This window comes from Neopelma chrysocephalum, unplaced genomic scaffold (assembly GCF_003984885.1).
Source record: "Neopelma chrysocephalum unplaced genomic scaffold, ASM398488v2 Primary Assembly neopelma1_143, whole genome shotgun sequence".
In the NCBI taxonomy this organism is placed as follows: domain Eukaryota; kingdom Metazoa; phylum Chordata; class Aves; order Passeriformes; family Pipridae; genus Neopelma; species Neopelma chrysocephalum.
In genome coordinates, this window is record NW_020897805.1 from 5,386,210 (window position 1) to 5,407,320 (window position 21,111).

Here is a 21,111-nt window from a genome sequence, read left to right on the forward strand (position 1 = left end):
GTTTTTTCCTCTCTGTTGGGGCCCCTTATTTAAAATCTCTTCTGGGAGGCTAGAATCCGTATGCTGCTAGCAGATGGGTTAATTATCTTTTTGAGGGATGTAGAAGTGTGCAGGGAAATGTAAGGTAGCAGAGACTTTTTTCCTTATTTTGAGAACCTGTGTTCAGATTTTTCATGGGACAGAAAAGGGTAGAGTTTTCTATATGAATGTAAGCCAACAAAATGTGATGGAGAACAGACTGGACGTGTTTCCCTTTGCTCATTCCCCACGGAAAACCTTGATTGCCATTTCCTCAAATATGTTAATGTCTTGCATGCACCCTTTAAAATAATTTTCCACTTGATTTTCCTGCCTTTCATCAGAGGCAGGTACTGGAGGTAGGGAGGGGCCCATTAAATATGGGTGTCTGTAAGTCTCTTTAAAGTTGTGTTAGCAGTAGGGCAGAGAGTTAGAGATGGTCTGAGGTGAGGAATTATGGTTTATGGGAGTGAAGCTGGATTTCTAAATGATATCTTTAGTCACAAAAAGGGTTTTTTTGGTTCCCTTTTTCTTCATTCTGATAGAAAATATTATTTTTGTCTTGCTGTTACTGAAAGATTCAATATAGCGGGATAGGTTGTTTTAAGAAAATAAGAAAATAAATTGCCTTAAGAAGAAGAGTACTTGTCATAAAAAGAAACAGAACTTTTGATTAGTTGCAAATACCTCATAATTGCAGGTATGATCCTTTCAGAGAAGAGTGCATAAGCACTCGAATGTCCGTATATACCTGTATGTTCAGTATGCATGTTGGAATTTGCCTTTTGCCAACTATTTTGATAGTAAATGTGGCTCATTTGAATTTTTACAGAAGTGGGTGTGAGCTTGGCTGAAGCATATTTACTTTATAGAATAAGTGCTCAGGAATATTTTCAAATCGGACTTTAACTAGTACAGGACTTTTTCCTATTCTGCCAGGAATCTAACTTTGCTTTTCTTAATAGTAGTTGACTTGACCTTCATATTCCGTATTTTGATAAGGTGATGATGGAGAAAATACAGGACACCCTAAGTTGGGATTTTGGAACTGCAGAAGGAGAGGCACAGTAGCTCTGCCAGACAAGTGTTGTAATCTGTAGCCACTTGGAAAAACATAAATGCTAATACTTATTTCCGTTTTTCTTCTTTTTTTTTCAACCCCTTAGGAAATACTGTTGTGCTGAGGAAGAAAACAACTCCCTCTTTTTTTTTTTTTTTTTTTTTTTTTTTTCCCCCTCTTCCCTCCCCTCCTTTCTTCTTGCCTGAATTAGAAGCTCCAGGAATGTGCTAATTGGCGGCGGCCTCTTCAGAAAGGTAAGAGGTAATTGTTATCTGCTTTTCAAGGTGTCTTGCCTGCTCTGCTCCTTCTGGAAGGGAAGGGGATGGTAGAAGAAGCTCGTCTACATGGAGTTTAGACAAATTTCTGGTTCATGTGGATTGCCCTTCTAACACCGCAATGCAAACAGAAACTTTATGGGCTTCCCGCTTTACTTCTGAGTGTAGGATACAGTCCCTTGAGAAAAACTAGATGATGAGATTCATTTTAAATGCTTGCAGAGAAAAAAAAAGTAAAACTGTTGTATCACAGACTGATTAACTAAATCTTTGTGTGAATGTCAGCTTAGATGGAAAGATGATGAGTTAGGTCTGGAGAAGACAAGTTGAAGAAATGTCTACAAGTGCTTCTTTTATTATTACCATACATGTACATCTAGCCAGATAAATATAGATTGTTTTGCTAGTGAAGTTGTTTTGATTTGTATTTTAAACCTGGCATCTTCTCTGGGGTCTGTCATGGTTTTGTGGCTGGTTGTACTACTGACAGATAAGATAGGAACTAGCTGGAACCCCAACTCTAGCTCTGAATGGCGTGCTTTTGTGAAGAGTTGGAAACACATGGCAATTCTTCACCTCTCCAGACTTTTTTTAGTTTTGGGGGAAAGTGCAAAATGCGGTGAGTGAGAGGAATTTAATTTTGTAGTTATCTGGTGATGTGAACCACATGTAATCCATGTTTGTCCTTCCACTTGAAGCAATTCAGTTTATGTGTCAGGGATATGTAAAGTACAAAAAATTAGTGCTGATCCACAAAGCATCCTGAGCTGCATGAGTAGACTTAAGTCTTTGTTAGACAAACTGCATATGTATTTTAGTATCAAAACTCAATGTTTAGATTTATATTTGCTTAGGAGCTGCAGTGCTTTGAGATGTCATTTCCTATTCCATCTTTGTGATAGATATTAATGCTCCTTGTAGTGCAGGCAATATCTTCTCTCTAGACCTCAGCCGTTCTGGTTCACAGTTGATGTCTTAACTTGAACCAGTGCTGAGAAGTGGTTTGTGATAACTTCCTAGGTTCTCAATTGGAGATGCCAGATATAACTTTTTCTGCCAGATTGCTCAGTGATGCTAACGTTTGTGAAGGGTTTGGAATGACAGTGCGATGCAATAACGTCTTAAATTGCCCCAGTGAGATTTGTCAGAGTTCATTTGTCAGACCCCTCAGACTGACTAAGTACACTAACTTATCAAGGATAAGCTCCAGACAGGTAATGTGCCTTGGGATGTTCTCTTTCTCATTCTGCATCTCATTCTTGATGGTGCAGAGGAAAGCTAAGTCTTTATTGAACAGCCAGTACCAGCTGTCTGGCTACCTTCTGCAATAAAGCTAATGATCTAATGGGCAAATGTTTCTTGGAGACCTTAACCAAAGCAGAGACAAGAAGAAACACACAGACCAGCTAAAGGGTTCTCAAGGAGTTTGCAATTTCCCCAGGGCTCCTTCTATGTAATTACCTGTCTCTCTCTTTGTCTCCTATCTTTTAATGCAGGAGGAGTGTCAGACTCAAGGCCGCTAATCTTCGTTACTATGGAAAGGCTGGTTACACTCCTCATGCTGCACTTCAAAAATGGCAATCGCTGGTCCCCAGCTGGTTCCTTGAATCTAACTTAAAAATGGATGATAGCTTTCCTCATTGGTGCCAGACTAAAGAATGCAGCTGCCTGTGCTGTTGCAGGCAGGCATTGCCTCCGCCACTGATGCTGTGGCGTGCTGAGAGAAGCCTGCAGAAGCTGCCTTGTGGCCTCTGAACCTGTTTTCTCCCAAACAAGAGAAGGCTCTGTAAAATTCCTTTGAAATGGGAAATTTTGGGGCACACTGAGATGTGGGAGGCTTGGCTGAGCCGCAGGTGTGAAGGAAAGCTGCTATTAAGATTCGTAGCTCCAGCCGAGTTTTTGTACCGTTTCTGAATGCCTTCAAACTCCCTGGGTTGGGGGCTGAGGGAAGCACAAGCTTTCAAAGCTATTTTGCAGGATTGTGGGCATCACTTCTTGTTATTGTCTCCCTCCCAGTACATGTCTTATGCAGTGATGTGCAGTGGAGACAAGGGCCACTGCTCAATTCATAGGGTCAGCTGAGAGTTTGTGCACAGCCCAGTGCTTTTTCTCTCTGGCTGGATACATCTGTTTGTCCCTCTTGCATGGCACTGGAAATTTGGAGGGGAATCCCTGCTTGCTGCTCCCCTCATCCTTTTCCTGCATATGCTTCCTGAGTTATAACACATCAGATGAATTGTCCCTCTGAAGCCATGGCTTGGGAATGGCTCCAGCACAAACGCCTTCTCTCTGTGTGCCCTTTTCATCCTGGTGAGGAGAGGGAAAATGTCCCATGTTGAGCAGGGTCCCTTTCCAGCTGCTGCAGCGACTTACATGCTCAGGAAGTGTATGTTGCTAAACCCCTTTTCGGTACCTTTGTAAAACATGCTTTAACTGTCTGCAAATGTACGGTATTTAAGCAGCAGAGTCTGTATTATCAAATGCAATCATGCAGACTGTAGTCCTCCGGGTGAAAAGCTTTGGGAGGAGAGACTGGATGTGACAGTGAAATTTGAGAACCAAACCAAGAGGAAATTCTTGCCTGTGTGTTGGACTAGAGCAGGTTCAGCAGAGGTGGAGGGAGGGGGAAAGCATATACCCCTTCCCAGTTTGGAAGTGTTGAAGAGGGGTCAGAAAGGGAAGGGAGAGGCAGGGAAGGGACAAGGCAACAAAAGATCAGGCTGGCAAGTGGACTACAGTTTGCTCTGTTTTGTTTTTTGCCTTTAATGCTGTGCTTTTCTCCCCCCATTCCTCCTAGCTAAATCTGGGCAAAGATAATTTTGAATTTTTTTATTCCTTGATAGAGCACCCATACCTCTGTTCAGATTTTTTCAGAAGTTATGTTTTGTATCAGTGCATCTAGTATGACTATTTTGCCCTGACTTTTGAAAGAACATTTATTTCCCTCATTATTTCCCTGTTTTCCTCTCTTATTTGTATCAACCTGAACCGTCTCCAAAGGAAAGGTGACACTGCTGCTAGCTAACATTTTGGGTGGGTGACGCTGTGTGTATTAAACAGCATGCCTATAATAACTTACCTGTCAGTGGGAAGCTTACCCTGATTGTTTGTATTTCTCTTTTCATGTATAAATCAAGTTCATAGCTCTTGAGCATTTGTAGAGCATTTCAACAACGTGTTTGTTTCAAATCTTTGATTTTTTTCTCCCTTAAATCCTTTGAGATGTTTGGGGTCAGGATTTCTCATTCAGTAACTGTATTCAATAAAATGAAGCGACTGTCAAAGCTATATTGCACCTTATGAGAAGATGACAGGTTCTTCCAGAGTTATCAGTTTGCAAAGCTTTAACTGTCTGCCGCTTTCAGTCAGGACTTTGCAACTGCTCAAGGTCTTTAAGTACTTAATTAACTTTATGTTAACAATGAGCCTAGCCCTCTCTTGTTTTTTAGTGTAAAATCCTTGATTTTTTTTCAGATTTTCATTTTATGAACGTTACAGGTATTAATTTTTTATTCTGATTGGAGAAGACTTAAATCTCAAACTTTATTGGAGAAGGAAAAATAATTTTCATCCCAGCCAGCAGTGCATTTTTTAGGTAATTTTTATGTTTAGAATCCATTTGCCATGTAGATTTCAGAAAGTGAAATGCTTATTTTCTGCCTCCAAAAAGATGGTTTAAAACACCTTTCATGGTTTTAAGTGTAGAGAAAGTGGAGAGTTCAGAGCTGAAATTAACTTGCTTGTAAATCACTTCTTTCATATACAAGATCTAAAAAATATTAAGAGGCAGAGTGAAAATTTAGAATATCTAGGCGCAGGAAGATAGGTTCAAATGGTGGTAAGAACCATGATTTTCAATTTTCTACCCTTTCAGTTTTCTGAGTCAGCCCTTTTCTGAGGGCAGACTTTACAGGTCCACAGATATAAGTGAATAGGGTTTTGGGGAGAGGTGGTGAGAACACTGCAAGGGCTTGTCTTGAGGTATCTGTATCTGTATGGAGGTCTAGAAGGTACTGCCTCGTGGTGTGTGCCCCCCACCCTGTAGTGTAGCTGTGCCAATGACCATTTGTTGTCCCTGGTTAAAACTCTTCAGTTCTTAGTGTTTGCAGAGCTAACTCTGGGTTACTTGGCTTTCCTCTAGTTTCAGAAGTTATGGTCTGCCTGCCTTAGTTGTCCATAATGCAGTGGAGTTCTTGCTACTCCCTACAGTCATCGTGTTTGAGACGTGTAGACCTACTTCTGAATATAGAACTGGGTGTACTTATTTCAGATTAAGTACTACATGGACTAGCATGTTCTCTTGTGCTGAGTCCTCCAATCCTTCCCTGTCCTACCACCCTGATGAACTGCAGTTGGGTCATTGGTTGACTCTTCGTCCACTCCCAGGGGCTGAAGGGGGTGCTTCTGGAGGCCAGATATCTGCTCACTGTCACCCCTGGTGTGTAAGTAATTGTGCTGAGCACTGAGGTGGCTTCCTGTGTTCTCTGGAGCTTTGCAGGGCTTCTAGGAGGAGCTCTCTGGCTTGAGTGGCTTGCAGTGACTGCTGAAGAGCCCTGGGAGTACAAACAGCCAGTCTACAGGAAGGGGTTTTTGCAAGAGCCTGTGGTGCTAATCCATGATGAGAGGAGCAAAGTATAACACATAGATATTAGCCTAGGTGGAAGGTTTGGGTATTTTGCTTTTATTTGCATTACCTGTCAGTCCCTCTGAAAGAAAACTGGAAGGCCAAATCAGCTATAAGGTCCGTGTTGAAGGTAGCAATGTCTTATTTCCTGGCAAGTTATGACTGTCCTCTTCTGCTAGGGAATGACCCATCTCAGTGCACACTGCCTCATCCTTCAACTGCACAAAGATGCCTGTGAATTCCTTATATGTTTCAATAATTTGGCCACTCATAAAAAAAGAACAAATCCAAACCAGCAGAATTTTTCATCCATAAACCAAGTATTTTAAAGGATGAACCTAAAATCATGGGTTGATACTTCAAAATCATGTTTTCCAGTTTTGTCTGTCTCTTCTACTGTGTTGGCATACAAATGGTTTAACGTGGAGCTGTCTGGGGTGTTGTGAGGACTGGGTGCTACTTACAGCCCAGGTGGTGGTGGTGGGGATCATTCATCCTGTCTAATCTCTTTTGGGCTCAGCCCATGGGAAGACTCCAGTTAGCCCAGGAATTACAGTAGAGAGCTGCAATAATAGCTTGCCAACTGCAGGACAGAAGATACTTGATCCTGGAAGCTTTGTCTTGAACGAATTTTGTCTAGAAAATTCTGTGCGGATTTGAATTGGCCAGGTAAATTTATACTGGGAAGTGCTTCGTAAAATGTGTCCTGAAACATTTTTATCTGGTGCTGATGTCCTTAAAAGCCAGATGAAGTGCGTCAGTGACTCATGGTCACTTAATGCCCTGCTGTGTGATGTAAACCAGATCTTCCTTTGGTGCCTTCTCACATACAGCCTTGCCTGGCTGGACTGTGAATTTCAGGCTTGTGCTTATAGTCTGTGATTCATAACCTAAACAAGCTATTCTCTTGAAAGAGACCTTTTAAATTGCTTGTAGCATAAATGCAAAGTTTCCACTCCCTTCCTTATTATTCTACCTATAATTAAAAGGAAATTAGACCTAAATGTTAGAATGACCCAGGAACTTTTATTTTCCCTTCTCCTCACCTTCCTGTCTTCCACTCCTCCCTCAAAATATGAATTTGTTGCAGTTTTAGGGCTAATGATCGTTCTGTCCCCTGTGGGCATTGTTGCTGAAGAGTGGATGCTTAACATTTCAAGGAAGGTAAAGGAAGAAAAAGGGAAGGTGTGTAAGTCTGGGGTTTGGTTTGGTTTCTTTTAAGCTTCCCATACACCTTTGGGTATTTGTGACATTCGTAAAATCAATTGACTCGAAAAGAAAATTAGGTATACGAAGCAAAGCACTGTTTGCCAGCAAAATGAGCAACTATGATGTATTTCAGTCTTCAGATGCTTGGCTAAATAATGGTAACATACGTTTTTTGCTACTAGAAATTGAGATTTTGGCGGTCATATGCAACTGTGAAATCTGTAGGCATATACTGTAGCAGAAGCTGTCTTTATGCATATACAGCACATGGTATTTGGCTTGGGAGAAAGTTCTTCGCTCTCTAAGAAAGTCAGGTTTTTGATGGAACTGACTGCTGTTTGTGCTTCATACTTAAAATTATTTTATTCTGGAAAGACAAATGAGTTGTATGTTTCAATGGTACTGTTGTTTTTCCCCTGTTCCCAGCAACGCAATGTGTTTCCCTGGCTCTTTCTTCTTTCCATGCTGTTTCTTTCCAAGCTTGTGATCATAATTACAGTGAGAAGTAGATTATATCCATCTGTATATTCCAGCAGGGAAACTGAGCCTTGGATGACTGTGGGATATTTCCTTACTCACCTCTCTCTTTAAGTGTTTGTGGTATCCTCAAAGGTGACACTGGGGGTGTCAATCCGAACACTAATAAGACACTTGGTATAGGGAGAGGAGAGTAGAAGGAAAAGGATAGAAGAAGTATGCAAGTGGTGGTTCACTGGTGTCACATTAATAGAATCCTCGAATCAAGTGCTTATTCATTTTAACTAGAGGCTAATTAATCAGAGTGAGTAGATAAAATGATAAGCTGCTTTTAATGAAGTGAAGCAGCTTTATTAGCAGTAAGCAAAATGCAAAATATTTGGTCTCTGGCACATGTGGTTTTGATGGGGACTGTGGTTTGCCACCAGCTCTGGAGCGTGCTGGCCTTCTTGCTTCACTCTGCAGGCAGTGCTCTCTGTGTGTTTCACAGAGTTTCACATTGGCATGTGGCCAATTCAGAATATAGAATCAAACCAGAAGCAGGTATAACATTTTAAAAACAGCAGATATGTTCCTTACAGATCTTTCTCTATGCCAGATTAGCATTTGCCAACTTCCATACTTCGGATGTTGTTATTTTTCTTTGGGGATAGCAGGCTTTATGCTTCCAAGCAAGCAAGCAAACAAACAAAAACTGTGTGGCTTTACAAGAGTGCCGCTGTTTGAAAAGGCAGCAATAGGATACTGCCTGTTAACTGCAAACATAGCCTGGGTAGTTATCTACCCACTTGCAGCTTAGGAACAGAAATGCACTAAGGTGATGGTGAAGGGCCGAAGCCAGTGTGTTAGTCTCTGTTAAACTGGAGCAGGCTTGCCTACTCTTGTTCAAATGATCTGCAATGCATCTGTGCTGTAGTGGTGTTTGTTCCCCGGTGTCTCCTCTGAAAAGCTGTAGAAGCCATAAGATAGGGTATGATGTGTATGGCAAAGCAGGGCTATAATAGGAAGTATATAAATGAGTCTCAGATTGAGAGAATGACGTCTTTTAAATTGGGCTAAATTAAATTAATCTAAATGCCCACATATAGGCTTGAAATGAACTTCACTTATGACTATGCATATCCGTGTTGAAATAAACTCAAATTAGCAATTTTTTCATAGAAGTCACCTCACAGCAAACTCCTTACAAACTAGCGATTCGATACGGTTCCTGTAGTTACGTTAACTGGAGAAGTGGAGCTGGTAGATGGACGTGATTTGAGAACAGGATCCTGGCAAGTAAATTGTCTTCCCCCCACCAGTCTTTCCTTAAAAGACTTTGCTTCCCAGCGCCATTCAAGTGTAAATCCCTGTGCAACAAAGGGGAGGCTGGCAGCTCCACTGGTTCAAGAGTATAAGTGATCTCGCATGCTTCAGTTGAAAGGTTGAATCCCTGAAACTGCAGAATGCTGCTATAGAGGGAAACTCTCAAAAGGCTGGTGAGAAGGGGGGGTGGTGGGGACGGTGGCTGAAAAGCTGTTGAGATCCTTGAAAGTGCAATGGCAATTTTTGCCTTTACCATAAAGTGACCTAGAGACGAACTCAACAAAGGGAAAGCTGCTGTCAGGTGAAGTTGCAACCACCAGCTCTATGAGCTGGATTCTACTTGCTCTCCACCTTAGGAACACAGCATGCTGCTCTTCTTGCCAGCACTGTGTGTGGTGCCAATATTTTGTCTACAGTGTGCATTGAGTCCCTCTTAGTTTTCCTGTTTGGATTATTCTTTCTAACGACTTCGTGTTGGGAGTCTCAAAGCTTCAGAATTGTAACTTCTGGGTGTGCAAAATAGAGTATGAAATCGTGGACATTGGGTTTTACACTGAAAGGATGAGGTTAATCTCGCACCTTCTAAAAACCTTGTAAATATTTGACTGGCTACTCGGCAACACAGCTGAACTGGCTGAGTTAATGCTTAATGTGAGAGTGGTCCTGAAGTGCACGGCTTTGGTGATGGGCCAAGGGTCACAGGGTGAGCAGTGGTTCCCCCTGAACCACTTCTGGGGTGGCCACCACCCTGCCACCACCCTCTGCAGGCAGGAGGGGTGAGATGGCTGCGTCCACCCTGGACAGAGTCAGCCCGGTGTGTTCAGGTGGCAGTGAAATTGGTTTGGGCTGTCCTGCCTGACTCTCTCTGCCCTGGTGCTTTTGCTGATCTGGCAGCAACGTGAGGGTGAGCCTCTCAGGCGCTCCACAACTACATCTGGATTTGGAGTAATATTTTTATGCACATGTAAAAATGGCACCAGTAGGCAGTTGGTAGTAACTGGTCACTGGGAAGGAGCAGCCTAGAGACCAGTGCTCAAGTCTGAACCTGAGCATGTTAGAATTGTAAACTGTAGGTTCTGATACCTGTCATGCCTTGATAATTTAAAAATACCCCCATCTTGTGTTCTGAATGAGTGCTTTTTAGTGTTGGAAAGTTAGCACAAAGATTACATAGGAAAATGTTTGCAGCTTTATGAACCAGATAACTGAAAATCTTCTTCTTTGTTTTATGGAAACGAGTCAGCGCAAGATAGCTTTTGCTTTTCTGATATAAAGGTTGTTCATTCATAACACTGTACTATGTCAGCCCTTCCAAGTGGCAAGGACCTTAAATGTCAGTGCAAATGGGAGAAGATTCTTTCAGAGAACCTCAGTATCATAACAAGCCACGGCATTGTTTAAAAATAAGTATGTTTTTAAACTAGCTACTGATTGTTTAGGTGTAATGAACGTTGCTCGAGGATACCAGCAATCTGAAACGATCCCAGAGACAAGCATAGTGTACTCCACTACCTGTGTAAAGAAGTAGCACTGCCCCACCTACTGCTCCATGAGATGGAAATGAGCAAACCTTTGATTATTGAAAAATAACCTTGTTACATGGTGTTAAAAAACCACTTTCTGTCACTCTGTTTTTTTAACTATTGTTGTTGTAGAAAAAAAATTGTTCATTTCTGGCCATAGTTTAATAGGGGCTATATTTACAGTATTTACCCAATCTAGACAGCTACACAGGCTTTAAAAATACCCACAGCTGATTTCCAAAGGAACTGCTTGCCAGTATTGGCAGTGGTAGATTGAGAAAGGCAGAAAAAACCTCATAGAAGAAAGAACAAAGCGTGTAGCTGTCTCCAGAGCAAATACAGTGGATGATTAATGTCTCTGAATAGTGTAATTGAGAGTGATGGTATTTAGTCATGTGACACTGTGCTATTTTTTGGTGACTGCTCCAATTTTTTTGGCTCTTGGGGTTCCCTCAGTATCTCAGTCTAGGCCTGGCATAGAGGACTGTGCATCTGTGGTTAGGACTCAAATTTAGGTTGTTTGATACAGTCTTAAATTGAAAATAAATTAAAAGAGTTGCACATGGTGCTTGCAAAATCCAGTTATGATTATTATTCTCCTCTCTACCCCCTTGATATAAGGAATCTGAAAATTGGGTTTTTTTCAGACATCATTGGTACCCGTGTACTTAGTGCACCTTAATTAAATGTAGCTACTTTATACCTTATATCAATAATTTAGTAGCAAGTATCTTAATTATTTGTGAAATTATTTTAATTTGAGTTAGTGTGACACCTGCCTAATAACAGATTTACATGACATAAGTCTTTGCATATGGTGTTTCAGATAAAAACTAAACAAGTGCTACTAGAATAGTAGTGATGATGTGCAAATAAATTTGGTGATTCTTCTTGATTTTTGAAACTATTCCTTACATAAAATGTGTATGCTTTTGGTCTTGTGTTTTTTGGTGTGTGTGTATGCTGAGAAGTTAGTTTACATGCCCACTTATCATTTTCTAGTCTGTGTTTTTGTGGCAGATACTTTGATTCCTGAAGATTAATTTTGAAAATAATTTATTACTGTATTTTATCCCGTTTGACAAAAAATGTCTCAGGAGCAAATGAGTGCTCAGGAAGGAAGGCACTAGTGTCGGAAAAAGTCTGTTCCACCTGACATCCTGGTAAGGAGGTTTGACCTCAAACTGGGACTCCTTTCGGGAAGGAAGGGTTCAGTACATTTGACTTCCTTGCTCCTGATCCAAACAAGCCATGAGGAAGAAGCTAGAGAAGATGAGCTTTAGGAAAATAGAATCTTATCCTGGTGCTGTGTGACTTGTGACCAGAGCACCTCAAACATATTTCCTACACCTTCTTCTGTTAAGATCTGCTATTGTGCAGACACCTTTGAGCACTGAGCCCAGCTGGCAGGTGTTGGTTTAGGTGTTTTTGTATCAAGCCACAGTGCTGGAAAAGAATATCATTCTTAACAACCTATTACGTGAAGGGGAATTGACATCCAGGCATTGGTTCTTCTGAAGGACTGCAGCTTATCATGAGCTCAGCCTAGATTCAAGTGAAGGTCTAGCATTTGCTTCCTGAAAGTGTTCAGCAGGTGCCACTGTAAAATGAGAGTCTGTTGGGCCACTTCAAATGCCAACCCTGCATTTCTAACTGAGCACATGGATGCACAGAAAAACAAAGTTATTTTCCTGCAGTTCTCTGGCAAGTGAATGACATAGCTGGGAATAGAACGGAGATTTCCTGATGTCCATTTCCCTCTTATAATTACCAAGCAGCACTGCTTTCTTCCTCATTGTAAACATGAATCAAGCAAAATGGCATGCACAATTAGCTTTTTTTTTTCCAGCAAAGCTGGGGGGAAGGAGGGAAGGAGGAGGGGACAGGAGATAAAAAGGGGGAGGGGAGAGTCATTCAGGGACACTGTACCTGCTGGGGGCACAATGTAATAACCACCCGAGCAGCCTGGGCTGCAGATGCATTGTTATCTGCAGAGTCCCCGATCTGGGAGAGCTGCAAGAGGTTTAATGCAAATCCGAGACCTCTGCCATTGTGTGAGACAGATTAGGGCTCATTTGCATTCCTTCTCCTATAATAATTACCTAGCAAGGAGTGCCTGTTACCATTAGCTTCATTCTGTTTGCCTGTGATAACGCCATCAGCAATCTCTTCTCCACGGATTGTGGACACTGTGAGGAAGGGCAGTGGGCCAAAAAAAAAAAATTAAAAAAAAAAAAAAACTGTTGGGAGAGTAGTAGAAAAATCTGAATGCCGAAAAATTAAAATGCAGATAATTGTAGTAATAGCCATTAAATACAGCTGGAGAAATACTGCGAGCTGAAGAGTAAAAGTCAATATTAATCCATAATATTGATGAGTTGTATGGTTTCAAATATCAGTTAAGAAAAGCCAGCACAGGATTTTAACTGAGCTTTATCTATGGTGCTTCAATAGTTTTGTTCTGTTTTCAGAATTGACTCAGATTTGTCTAAAATTAGCACAACTAGAGATCAGTGTTATCAAGAGATGTTAACAGTCTAAAACTGATGTGATGCATCAGAAATTAAGGTAAAATTCAACATAGTGCAACTTTGGGTCCTGAAGTTACTGAAGCAAAGCAGTATTCCTGACTTAGAAATAAAAGCAGATATTTGGGGTTTTTTTTACTGTGTTCTTTTGTTTGTTTGTTTGTTTTTAAGATGGGAGGAGTTAAATAGCAGAAAAGGAATGCAACTAAACATGGAAGATGAGAGTGCTAAAATCAGCTTATTCCTTCTACACAGTAATTGCATATAGAAAGAACGTGAAATACTTGTGACCAACATTTGCAGTTCTTGTCATTAGCTCTCCTTTCTTTGGTTTTTCCCTCTGCATCCTGACAAAGAAGCCACTGGGGTCATGCCACCAGAGGCAGAGAGCCCTGAGGTCCCCTGTTCAGCTCTGGCTCCTGCCTTGAATCCCCAGCCTTGAGCACACGCTGCAGCAGCAGAGCACAGCTGCTGGGCATGGGGCTGAGGACTCATTTCAGGGCCTGGCTGTGTGTCCCCACAGAAGGTTGTCTTTGGATACTCCTAGTGCAGGGTCGACGGGGAACTCGGTTTGGAAGTGGAAAACATGCCACATATTCTACATGCACATTGACATCAGGGAGGGAGCACCATGTGCCTGGGCAGCCTCTGTTTCATTACAAATTTCCCTGTTTTGGTGCAAACTTTCCCTTGCCAGAATTTTTACAGTGAAGTAATTCCATCTTTCACAGGGGAGAAGTGGTGAAGCAGGAAGACAAATCAAAGTAAGTTTGTCTTTTATCTGCAAGCAGCGACCTTACATATATTTAAATGTATGATGATTTCTGTTCTGCAGCAGGCTGTCCAAATGGTGGGTCTCATAGTTGGGTTGTTTTGGGTGCTTTTGTTTTTTCAAGTGATACTTTGAGGCCATGCTACCATATTCACCTTGTCATCAGTGTGGAAGCAGCAGAATGCCCAGGATGCTGCCTGACGAGTTGGCCACGGCTCTGTGAGGGGAGAAAGTGGTGTGGGTTTGCAAGGGGCTCTTCTGTTGATGAGCTGTTGGGCAGCTGATGAACTGTGAAGAAAAAAACCTTGGTTACTGCGACTGGCACCATTTCCGGCTGTTTAGGATTTGGGTGGTTACTGTGTTGCCTATAAAATTTGATATAACTCTGAAGAGTTTAGACATCCTCATGTGTGAGCATCCTTAGTATACAATCAAGTTTTATGACATTTTCCTCTTGTCGTTGGATTCATTTTCTTAAGCTGTGATAGCAAGAAAAGAAATTTGGCAACACTTAATGTCAAGATACACGGATAGGGCTAAGTGCTGCCTTCAAGGATATCGCTAGATATTTGGTGTTAACCAGAAGTTATATTACTCTGAAGGATTAGACGGAATGACAGAGAACTGGAAATGTTGATGGTTCCTAAGTCTGGGGTTTTTTCCCCTTCTTATTTTGCCCGCTATAATAAAGATCACAAACATGACAGGTACACAAAAGTAAAGGGAAATTTAAGTTTAAAAAAATTGTTTGAAAGCATGTGTTTCTTAAAGAAAACAAGTACTTGTAATTCTAAATACAAACCGAAGGATACAACTATGTTTTATTTAAAGCAGCAGCATAAATCTTTTGTTCATCTTCAGACCTTTTTCTAGGAGGAGGAAATACAATTTGGTGCATAGCTAGTTCTATATAAATCATTTACAAGTTGTGCCATCATTATATAGGAATAAAACTGCAGTTGATATAATTGGAAAGGTCTAATGTATGTAGTGTGCAGAGAAGGACAAGGAAGTTTTGAAGTGCTATCATGGAGAATAATGATTATGTACATCTAAACGAAAGCTAAAACAGAGCAACATATGTTACTATATGAGTAATTGGAGATAATAAAAAAAATCTGACTACTTCAGAGAGACTGCAGTATGATATGTGAAGCTGTATGTTTACATGTATATACACACACAATTTGAAACTTTAAAAATGATGTAAAGATAACATAGCTTCTTATAAGGCTTGTATCATTCCTGAAAATTTTTCTCCTATGGCCCGCCTTTAATAAGTAATTTAGTCCAATCACCATATGTATTTTCAGTCTTTTATTCTGATTCTCTACAATGCCTTCCAAGTAATTTTATATACTCAGCAGTATTTAGCTTTTATTCTTTAACCCACCATGTGTACGGATATATTACTGATACCAAGGCCTCTGTAATCTGGAAGAGGTGCACCAGAAATGAGTTTTCAAGTCCCTTTCCTTATTTACAGTTGAACTTGGGCTTTTGAGCCCTTTGTTAAAGACCCCGTGAAGGCACTTGAACAGATGTGGTTTTGTTGAAGGAAACGTCACCATGTTCAGCTTGCTCCCCTCTCAAGTGAAGGGGTGCCGAAAGCCCTTGCACTGTGCCAGCTCAGCAGCAACGGGGCTGCTGTTGCTCATCCTCCCTAATGGGAGGCAGTGGCCTGTCACACCCAGGAGCAGGGAGGCGTTCCTTTGCTCAGGCTAAGCTATACAAGCTGGTCTGAGTTATTTTTCAGTATTGCTGCGCTTGAAGGTAAGTTGAAGCTTACCTTACTGTTTTGTTGAAATGCATGTCATGTCCTCTTAGAAGTTCAAATACCTGTTTGGAGAAAGGCAAATGTTATGGGAAGATAAGCCACTCTAGAAAACAGACATCTCATCTTGGTAACATACTGTATTTGAGACCAGTGCATTTCCAAAAGAGGAATTAAAAAGGGAAAAAGAAGTATGGGGACTTATTTGTGCCATTCACTGTATTAGCAAACAAAGGACCACAGATTGTCCATATGTTAAGCTGTCCATCACACATGAATGAATCAAAGGAACAGTTGTTTATGCTTTGGTATGTTTAGGCTGTCCAAAACTGATCATCTGGCAATCCTTCCTGTTCTAACAGAGTCCAGATATGAACCACTTCATAGAAAATGCAAGAGAAGTTACTTTTCTAACTCAGCAGTTGCAAGGCCACACAGATCTCTGCTCTACTTTCATGTCTCACAGTGTCTTCTTCATCGCTCTTCAGCCAGTTTAATAGTGTAAGGGTACTAGCAGAAGGAACTGGTTTTGTTCACTTTTACCTAACAAAAAGATTTCACAAGCTTTACGCTATATGGGATAGTGGTATTTTTCCTGAATACTGAAACAAAACGTGCCCACAGAGAGCATAGATATCCATGAAAGCATACTTAAACATGTTTATGAAGTAATGTGGATAACTAAATTTTATATAAGCATAACCATACACCCACACAACTTACAAGACTAGACTTATTTTCAGCTGCCTTATTATCAAAATTACAATTTATATAGCATAAATTATGTGAGCCAAAGGAATTTATGAAGGAGAATTCCGGAATTGGTTTAACTCTCCTTTTTCTGCAGAATGTTTCCATTTTAGTAACTGCAATGATAACTTTTTTTTTGGGGGGTGGGGAGGGGGATGTTTAAAATATTATGTGAAAAGGGCTGGAACTTGGAAGCATTGCAGAAAGCTGTGTTTTAACATTTTTTGGAAAGCTAATTGTGAAATACTTCTTTTAGACTCAGTCTATTATAATGCTTGTAGCAGTAATCTACAAGGCAAATTATGAAGAGAAAACGAAGTATTTGCACATTGTTGTTCAGTGACACCCAAACCACTGTTCAGTGACAGAATCTGGGTACCCAAAGCAAAGGAGCACAGTGTCCTAGGACCAGGAGTCAGCCCAAGGTAAGCAGCTCTCCTGAGTTAAAAAGTCTGTTTTCTGGGTGGAGCACCATGCAGATTTACCCAAAGACTGCAAACATTAACCTCTTCATGTGGTTTTGTGAACTTGGGTTTATTTCTTAATTTGTGTACAACTCTGTTAGGCAAAAACATGGTGTTGCTGCAGAGAGTATGCATGTGGGTGTACATGTTCTTGGCTCAGCCTCCTTGAGGAGGACTGACACACAGGAACTGGGACTTATGGGATGTTTGTATGTGTTTGGGTGATACAGACAAAGCCTCATCCTTTGGACTAACTACAACAGAAGATTTTTCAATTTCCTTATGTTTCCCCCTGCTCAGACCTAACTAAGGAATTTGTGTTCAATCCTTGTCACTGGAGTGTGACTTTGGTCACAGATCACGATCTTAAATTTGAGTGGGTTACAACTCCAGCTGAATAAAGTATGCCATATTCCTGTGTTCCAGCAGTGTGAAGTTAGCTGGGTATTAGAGTAGAAAGGAGTTCACCATTATAAAAGCAGGCAATCTGGGGAGAATGAGGAAGCTGAGCACAAGCCTGCAAGCACAGCTTGTGTACATATTTGTTGAAAGCTAATTGGCAACGCAGTTGCCTTTCAAAGTTGTTCTTTCACCTATCAGTAGAGCACAACTCTGGTACTTAATGTACTGTAGATTACGTAAACGCTACCCTGAAATATTTGTACAGGCAATTAACTCTTGTTTTTACACTACTCTGAGTTACAAATGGAATCCTGCTGTAGAGCTTGGAATATTTATGCAATGAGACATATTCCATAATTAGATTAAGTAATAATTTCAGCAAACTGGCTAGCATTAAGATCAGAAAAACAAGATATTGGTTATCTTGTGAGGAGCTGACAGTCTTTTAAAATGCAGTATCCAAGAAATACAGATGCTGTGTTTGTACCACATTGTTGACTAAAAATGGTATTTACAAGACTTTTAGCTGGAGCAAATGTGTCTGCTTTTGGTTATTTGAAGACTGTAAATGCTTATATCAGTAACACTGGTCTGCGTTTTGTATGGAAATAGGTGGTTATTAATGGAGTAATTAAGGCATGTCTACAGTGTGGCGTTGCAGTTACCAGAACATCCTCCTTGTCTAATGTGTGTGGGTGACTCTAAGAATACTTATGTAGACGCATATTTATTTTTCTTCTTCTTGCTCTTTTCAAACTTAGCTTACAAACATTTTGTCCCTGATGAAATCAAGTCACAGCTCTACAACTGGAGCTGGATAATAAATCTATTAAAATGTAACCAATTGGTAACAACGGTCTTAGAGCCAGACCTCCATCCTCTAGAGTTTATTCACAAGCACTTGACCTAATATGACCCTGAATATTAATAAAATGTTAAGGGATTTTATTGCAATTCGTAGTGTGACTTACTGCCACGATAATAAAACAACATTTATAACCTCAGTGTCTGTAGCACTCTGTGCTCATCAGCTGCTTTGTGCCTGCACTAACAGAAGCGTAGATAATGTGTTCCTCAATGGAGTGGCCTGGGACTGGTTAAAGGAGTTTGTTAGTATTTTACATAGAATCAAACAGGCTATAAGAGGTAGCAATAAAACTGATGGAATCAAAATCCTTCATGCCTTTCATGTACCAAGACATCGCAACTAGATTATTAATTGTAGTTGATTAAGAAAAATAGCTTCTTCAGAGAGAGGGAAGTCTAATATATTGTTTGTATATAATATATTGTATTGTATATAATCACACACTGCAAAAGTGTGATTATTAATACTGACACACACTCTGGCTGTATGTCGATGCCGGTTTTTTTTGTGGGCAAGAACAACTAAACTTGACTGGCACTTCCATTATGAAGGCAGAAGCCCACTTGCAGGTTTTGGATTTGTTCTTTAAATGGTCCAAATCAGTTGCTTCTGTAGTCAGATATTCATGTTTTCTCTTGCATTTCTTTTTCCTTCTCCTAAAAATATCTTCCAGGTAGAGAATTCTTTAATTATAAATGCGGGAAATTTCAAACAGTTTACCTGAGATTAGTCATTTTTCAGTCAGTTGTAAATTATTTTACTAGGCCGGTTCCCTAGCGAAAGCTTCTTGCTTAAGAGCTCCTCCATCTTTATCCAACTCTCACATACATGGAGACAAACTGTTTGGAGGGAAGAGGTAGTTATGTGAAATGGTTGTTGCAATGTCTGATGTCATACACAACCACTTTTCTTTATGTGACAGAGGATGTGAATGGTAAATACGGATGAAACCAGAAGACTGCTGCAATTATTGATGATTTTCGGTAGTGTCTACAAGTTTCTCTTGGATTCCTTTAAAGTCTCCCGTGGCTGTATGAAATTAAAGATGTTTGAAGCGTTGCCTTCTTGCCAGATGAAAAGAGACAGGAGCTGTTGTAATGCTTCCATCCAGTCACTGCCTTCTTTAGAGGACTATATTTGTTCATTAAAGTAACATTAGCAAAAATGAGAAATAAAGCACCTTAAGAAACAATTTTGGTTTGATATTTCTCTGATTTAGAAATTTAAAGCTAGTACTTAGTGTAAAAAGGAATAAGCAGAGAGATTGCTGTTTAATTGTCAGGACAAGGTAGAGGGTTTTTAGGTAGAGGGTTTTTAATTAGGTCAGCTGGTGTAGTTAGAAAAATAAACTTTTGTGGATGTGAACATTTCTTCAGAGATACATTTAATGTTTTGATGGAGTAATTAAGTGTCATTCATTTCAGGCTGACAGTCTACCCTTCCTCAGTTAGATTTCTTAATCCAAGGTCAGGAGTCATTGGTTCTTAATGAGTTTTGCAATGTGTAAAAAGACCAGAGAGTTTGTAATCTGATCTTTGTGACTAGGAAGGTGGTGCAACTTTGAAAGAAGTTGAAGCCTATTGTAAAAGTCTATTTTTTATTAAATGAATGAGTTTGTGTTGTAGTGGGAAATATAACATGTTTTTACATGTGTTTTGATTTGATGTATTATTTAATCTTGGCTGCTTCTGAAATTGATGTCTTGCTGTAGCTCTGTTTCTTCCTTTCTATATTATGCCTGTCCTTTCCTGGAGAGTTGGCACTGCCTACCCTATCTTCAGGGTTTTCTCCTGGTCTCTTTACTAGTCTGTGGTAGGGGCTTTATAAACTACCATTATTTTGACTCATAAGACAAATTATATAAATTGATGTGAATCAGCTGTAACTTTGTTTATAGTGGATCTGAATCTGATCTGTAGTTTATCCATTTGAACTTTCCTTCAGTAGATTATACTGACTTTCAGGTTAAAGCACCTTTTCGTTGGTTTTTGTAATGACTGTAGGTAGGACTTAGTACAATTTGGTGCAGTATTAGTTCATGCACCCAGGCAAATAATAGTAGCAAACAGTCTTGCAAACTTCTCAGTGCCTGGCTTCCTCTGTCACCGGTGTCAGTAATTCTCATTCTCTCATTTCCTGTGCTTGTCACAAACCATTTGAGCAATCACTGAAGCCTGTGTGGAGTACTGGCTGAAAAAAAAAAAAGAGACGAGTAATTCTAGGTGGTGGTGGTGTTTGACCCAGGCTTTGAGTCCTAAACAGTATCCATGGCAAGACCTGCATGTTTTATGCCCATTTACAGTGCTATCACTGTGCTGAGGGACTTAGTTGTAATAATTAGCAGACTTTAGGTCAGAGGCGATCTGTTAATTATTCTTCTAGCTTTTCACAGAGTATAACTTCCATTAAGCCATAGGAATTGGCTGAATTAATATTTTTGGAGCTGTGAATGCGTTGTTGTTGTGCTGTTTTTCTTACTAATAATTTTGTCATACATACTTACAAGTGAGTAGTTAAAAACTTTACTTTTTAAAAATTTTTATCACTAATTTTTCCTATGAATACAAAATATGTAAAGTGTGTAAATCTGTGTGTCTAACTTCAGGTATGGTGGATTTCAAAACCAGGTAAACTGTAGGGCTCTGTCACCCTTCCCTTTTCTCCACCCCCACATCCAGAGAAAGAAGTAACCTAGTATCTGAAGAATGCAAGTTATGCAGATGTTCAAAAGGCCAAATAAAACAAATAAATGGGCTGCAGCTGCTAGAGCAGCATAAAGCAAAGAACACTTGCTGCTGTGATGAGAATGCTGTATTTCAGCATGCTGCTGGCTTTTGCCTGTTTGAGGAAAATAGTGTGGTAAAATAGTTTAACCAGTTTTTATCTTATTTTGATTGTAAATTTTAATTACTTTCATATTTGTTGAGATTTCAAAAAACCCCAGGTTTCTTGTTAATGAGGAAACAGGAGAATAAGAAGCGGGAGTGTCCTTTAATAGGAAGGAAAAGGGGATTTCCACAGTAGCACAAGAAGATTTGTTCCTAATCTTTTAGTGAGAGGTG

At 40.2% G+C, this 21,111-nt stretch overlaps 1 protein-coding gene across 3 annotated transcripts in view; it reads left to right on the plus strand.

The window, feature by feature from the left end:
- The first annotated feature begins 1,190 nt into the window (after positions 1-1,190).
- ZMIZ1 (zinc finger MIZ-type containing 1) overlaps positions 1,191-21,111 on the plus strand; it is a 298,803-nt gene continuing 278,882 nt past the window's right edge. For all 3 annotated transcript variants that reach the window (XM_027699954.1, XM_027699958.1, XM_027699957.1), the window contains exon 1: positions 1,191-1,332. The gene's annotated coding sequence lies outside the window, so the exon portion shown is untranslated. The remainder of the gene's footprint in view (positions 1,333-21,111) is intronic.